Source organism: Sinohyriopsis cumingii, chromosome 11 (genome assembly GCF_028554795.1).
Source record: "Sinohyriopsis cumingii isolate HCF-2022 chromosome 11, ASM2855479v2, whole genome shotgun sequence".
NCBI lineage: Eukaryota > Metazoa > Mollusca > Bivalvia > Unionida > Unionidae > Sinohyriopsis > Sinohyriopsis cumingii.
The window spans coordinates 40,585,012-40,591,297 of record NC_142971.1 but is presented as its reverse complement, the minus strand read 5'-3'; the positions used below and the strand labels follow the sequence as shown (position 1 = coordinate 40,591,297).

At 36.0% G+C, this 6,286-nt stretch overlaps 1 long non-coding RNA gene across 1 annotated transcript; it reads right to left on the bottom strand.

Moving 5' to 3' along the window:
- Positions 1-3,349: 3,349 nt before the first annotated feature.
- On the bottom strand, positions 3,350-5,256 carry LOC149787987 (uncharacterized). Its single transcript, XR_016424396.1, has 2 exons — positions 5,052-5,256; positions 3,350-4,488 (listed from the first exon to the last, which is right to left on the bottom strand). It is a non-coding gene; the product is annotated as an uncharacterized LOC149787987 (long non-coding RNA).
- Between the last annotated feature and the right edge of the window lie 1,030 nt (positions 5,257-6,286).

Below are 6,286 nucleotides of genomic sequence, written 5' to 3'. Positions count from 1 at the left end.
TGAGGCCATTCTGATCACAACACAAAGACCTTATCATTCACATCCTTTACCTCAAACAATAAATATCAGCAACACCAACAATAAATTCACACAATCAGTACAAAACCTAGGTGTTACTCTGGACAGTATTCTCACATTGCACCAACATGTCATGAACATATGCAAGCTGCATATCTTGAGCTGAGACGTATCAGCTCCATTCGCAAATATCTTTCAGTTGATGCCACTAAAACACGTGTGTTCATTAGTACTTTCAAGACTGGACTATTGTAACTCAATTCTGTCTGGTTCATCTCAATATCTACTCCAGAAACTTCAAAAAATTCAAAACACAGCTGCTTGGATCATACTTGGAGTACCATGTTCAGAGTACACCTCCCCACTGCTTTGTACCTTACACTGGCTATCCATTCGATCCAGAATCAAACACAAAATTTGTTCTCTGTGCTACATTGCACTGCCGGACTCTAGTCCAACATACCTATCCAACCTCACCCGTGTGTATACAACAGCAAGATACTTATATCTTATATAGTCGTATACTCATTGTTCACACTGTGAAAACAAAGTCATATGGACAACGTTCTTTTGCATACATGGAATGATTTGCCCACTCAACTTAGACACAAGGACACAGTGATCCCATTCAGGAGTGCTCTCAAAACTCACTTATTCCGACTGCAAGAACAGACTTAGAGACCTAATAATGTTTCCTACCTTAAATATGCTCAGCATGTTTTTTTGTTTTTTTATGTCTTCTGATTTCATGGTGTTTGTTTTTGTAATCATATCATTAAATATTTTTTATGCTATAGATGTTGTCTAATGTTGTAAAGCACTTAGAGCTTAAAGATTAGGCACTATGCAAAGTCCTCATTATTAGTTTTATTATTATCTGATACCAAAAAGTCTAAAATCCAGACACAAAATTGGATTCCGACCACGGGTGAATTTTGGGTGAGAAAAAAATCCTTTCCAAAAAGTGAGGTCTTTCCCTCTGTATTTTGTAGTGCAACTACAAACTCCAGATTTTATAGTATCATTGTAGAGCTACATCTATCTTCATTTCTATAATACCTCCCACTTTAGTGTATCATACATGATCTTGACGCTACAGAGCTTGCCAGTAGGCTTCTACCTCCTGCCACATAAACTCGTCACCAGGGGTTAATGTGTTAAATAGCTACTAGCCAGTATAACCAGGGAGTAAACCAGGGGGAATTATTTTTCTTTAAAATTCTAACCCTATGCAAAATACAAAACTATAGAGGTTGACCGCCAAAGTTTAATGATAATCTGACATAAAAGTAAAATGATTTTCTGACTTAATGGTAAAAATGATTTTCTGACATAAATATTATTCATGGTGGACTGAGATATGGAAGAAGCCTGACATTCCATGTCATCAGCATATAATTTGATAACTAATTATAACATTAATTTTTGAATAAGACAATAGGAATGCTTATTTATTCCAAAATACTCATTTTGATGATAAATACTTCCTCTATGGTTAAATAAATTAATTCTTAGAAGTTTTGGCATATCTGCGTCATAGGTTTTCTCATTAAGTTTTATTTCTTTTGTTGTATTGTCCGTCTTTTAAATTGACAATCAAATTACATATTAGTTATTAGGAATACTGAAAATAACAAAGACTTTTTAAGTTTTGCACCCCACCCACCCAATTTGTCCTCGGAGTGATAAATTTATGTGGCTTTTAACATCTGTCAGCATGAGGTCAGTCCAAGTTCAGAAATGACTATAGATTGGCTTACTATGGCATAGGATATTCCATAATATTTGCCATGACGTTTTTGACAGGTAACATCAAATTTAGATATTGATGGATAGAGGGATTACTAGTTAAATTCAAAGGGGGCAATTGATTTTAATGGAATGTCGGCATCATTAATTGTTCTCTGAGAAGGAGTCTAAGTTACGCCATAGTTTTGGTGTTCTTAATCTTGATTCAGGTGGTGTAGCATTGGGGAGGAGGTGGAGGAACCTTACCCATGTTCTACTACATCATTCTCAAAATTATCGTATTTACACAAGTGTAGTGTGCACCAGCTGCAAACAGTAGACACATATGCTGTCCCAGAGTGCTCTGGTAAATCTGGCCCTGATTTCACTAAATTGTTAGAAGAAAAAAAAAGGAGCATACAAGTAAGCAAAATATATGTATCAAAATATTTTTAACAAAACTTACAGGAAACTAGTCAAATAGGTAGTGAACAAAATTAAAAATCATTTGCTGATAGTTACCATAATTTATGTAAATATCTGAACCCTTCAGTTTTCCAAACACATTTCTAAATTATAAATAATTTTCAATCATAAATACATTTTCTAGGCATCAAGTACATTTCAAAGCCTGTGGGGAAAAATATTTTTGGAGCAAAGACTAAGGAAAACAGGTGATTGAATTGATGATCATCAGACAGTGAAATTGCTGTGATTACCTTAATTATTGGTGAAATATCATATTTACTTGCTTATAAGTTGAGTCCAGCTGCAAACTGCACAGACCCAGGTCTGCATAAATGTGCCAGCATATCTGGATCAGTGCAGTTTATTAGGAGTGATCAATATAACAAATAGTATATACCCTGATCTGCAGGTGCATTATGTTATGGCAGATCACGATCTTTGTTGTTTGCAATTCGATTCAGCTTATAAGCAAGTACATATGGTACCTCAAGGTTTTTGTCAACGAACAGCAATAAAAATAGCTGACAGAGGAGCATTACTAGTGTTAGTCATCTTAGTTTTATTCAGTGGCAGCATGCCCTTTGATGACCTCATCATGGAAGTAATTCGGTCTTCAGACTATATTGTATTGTCTTGGATAATCTTGATATGATATTAGAATTCCCTCTAATCAGCCTACTTTTAATCTTACAGGGATGATCGAGCTTCCTTGGCTTAAATTAATTCATTTGGTTAATTATTTCCGTTCAGACAGATTAAGTGACCTGGTATCTACCAGATAGTGAACATGCCTGAAATAATAGTGTCATTTAGAGGTCACTGGAGATTTTTGAATATTGCATATGTACATGAACTGACTGACAGTTTTAAAAACATAAGGAAAGAAAACCTCAAAACTGCAACCTGAATTCTTTATTTTGTTAAAGAAAATTGAGAAACTGTGCAATTTAAAAGTGTTCTTTATTGGTAAACATGGGTATGTTGAAAGTTATACCGATGACAGAACCAGTATTTCAAACTTGTAGATTACAAATTTTGATCAGAAGTAATTGATTTTCAGTGGCATACATTGTAGTTTCAAGCAGATTGAAAACAAAACAAGCACATATTTGTTTGCCATTATATGTATTCTTCTAATGGTATAATAAAACTGCAGGTTTTAAACAAAAATCAGATTCTGATGGCAGCTTAACAAAAATAATTTACAATCTGAGTCACTATATTGTCAATTAATGAAAAAGGCAGGGTTATTTATCTTAAAATTCACTGCATTTTAATAGCATTTTTAGCTTGCTTCACAAGATCACTGTCTGGTGACCACCGATGACATTCATCATGAATATCAAGCTTAACTCATTCGGCCCCAGAGGTTTTTGTCATTTTTGCTTGAAATGTGCATAGGAAAGACATTTGGGGGGCTATTTCTGAATATATCGTAATACATTGGCTTTCAACAGATTTTCCATGAGACTAATGCCTAGTTGTATTAGAAACATCATTTTCCATTGGTTAATTTGCTTGCGCATGAGCAGAAGGGTAAAAAAATATTATATTTTTTATTTTTATTTTTTTTCTTTTTGGACCCATCATTTTCGTATGGAAACCGCAATTTATTCCAAATGCCCACCTTAGCCTAGTTTTTGCAAAAGTTCACCTGTCTGTGTGCAGTTAAGACCAGTATGCCTTAGGTCTGAGGCCAAAAGGTCTAAAATCCAGACACAAAATCGCATTCTGATCTCGAGCGAATTTTGGGTGAGAAAAAAACAGGTCCAAAAAATGAGGATTTTCTCTCTGTATTTTGTAGTGCAACTAGAACTTCCAGATTATTTGATATCAATTTAGAGCTATATCTGTCTGCCTTTTTTTAATACCACCCATGTTGGTGTATCTTAAATGACCTTGATGAGCTTGGAAGTAGGGTACAGCCTCATCACGCCTACAGATGGAATCGGGGCTGAATCGGTTAACAGGCAGTTTTCTAGTCTGGAATTCCCTTTGAATCTCTTGTTTTTTGTGAAAACAATGATGAACGTCTTCTTCCTTTCTGTATCAGCTTTAGAATGTTGTGATGACAGGACATCTATGCTCAGCTTACAAAGAACTTCTACTTCAATTTAATTTCCTGTTGCTGGGTTTGTAAGGTTGCTGACAATTCTCCAATACTCCAACAAACCATGTTTACCATGAGGACAGAGTTCCTGACTTGGACCTTGTCCTCAAGAGCTTCTTTTTCTTCATGGCTGAGATTCAAAAATCCGTTGGCAGGTTTCACCACTAAAGTTTTTAAACAGATTTGTTAAGACTTGAAATAAATAGTGAAATAGACATTATGTATTCATGCTTTTATGAATCGTTTATCCCAACTTTAAAATTAATTGTAGCATTATTTTTAGCTCGCATGTTTTATCTAGGGCTTGAACTTATGCATATGAAAACTTAAGTTAGTTATTGAAATGCAAAAGATGCATACCTTTGAAATACACAATGCAGACTTGGAATGTCTGCTACTTTCCTTCACACACTTCAACTCTTCTAATATTCTTAGCTGGTGGTTTCTTAACGTTGGGAGAAGGCACATATTTTGGCATCATGACATGAAAGAATGTAACTGATATATATATTTGCTTAAAAGTTGGTTCGGTCCAGCTGCAAATGACATAGACCATGATCTGCATAATGCAGCAGCAGATCAGGGTCTCTGTTGCTTGTTCTTCTTGTAAACTGTATAGATCCAAATCTGCCAGTGGATTATGCTACAGAAGATCTGGGTCTATGCAGCTTGCTGCTGGACCCAACTGACAAGTACATAAGCTACTTTAATAGTAGCAATAACTTACCCATCACTACTGCGCAGTTTTTACTTCTTTGTGTGGAAAACCCCCATCCATTTGTTGTGAATACATCCTTTCACAGAGTGGAGAATTTTCAGTAAGACATGGCCACGCAGAGCACTCATCTTTTTTTTTTCAAGGATGCCATGTTAATGGTGTGTCATACATAACATTGCCAGAATAAAATTGCTTGTTGTGAGTTTAAATCGACGTTGAGGTTTTCCCATCAGCAGTGTTCTGCCTAGTGTTACAATTCATTCCTCTTATCATCTGTTTATCTGCTGGTAACCCCTGCTCCCAAAATTAGTTCTGGAAAGGATCTGTTATAGTACTTTGTTGTATCCCACCCTTAAGGGCTTAGAGTTACTCACCCTTCTTATGTTCATTATATAAATGGTTACTGGAATATCTTGTGTGGTAAGTAATAATGCAATAAAGGCCCTTCCCAAACTTAATAGCAATTAATATTTCTTTATTTTTAAATACTTTATTAAATATCAGTCCAGTGTTTTTTCCATGTCACCAATGTGTATTAATAATGGTTCGAGTGGCTTGTGTCACTTTGTTATTGTGGTATGTGTGTCTGCATCGCTCATGGACAACAACAAAGGTTTGACAATTGAAAGTCTAGTAAGAAAAGATGGGTAATTCATTATGCGAGAGTCGTTGTTTACCATGATGTTTATATAGCAGACTGTATGCAAGCGAGTTTCACGTGTGACATAATACATATTGTCATTATTATTGTTCTCTTTAAGGTAATTTTTATTTCAGACAACAGTGTCAAGATAGTCTGTGACAAAGTGTGGCCACAAGAAGGCCCATGGGACTCAACCAGATTGCCTCACATATTCAAAGTACACACATAAGAATTGTTACAATTTCTGCACACTATAAGCTAATGAAATCTGGAGTCTGGCTGATTTCAGACTTACTTATAGAATGCAAAGGAAATGTCAGTCATGCTCATCGTCTGAATATTCAAGTTTTTTATCTTGTAGAACCCCAGGGTGTCCACTGTAAGATGACTGGTTCTTTAGTTTTGAAGAACACTGCTGGATCTCAGGAGCTTATGGGACCAGCCTCTTCGGTGACCGTAATCTCACTCTCTGGGCCATGGATTTCACCCTCCCATGAGAGAGGACCTGCGTCACACTTAACATTTCGAGGGTAGCATGTTGCACCCATCTGAATGGGAGATGCAGCACTGCACCTTGATGAGTGATGAAGACAAACCAGGC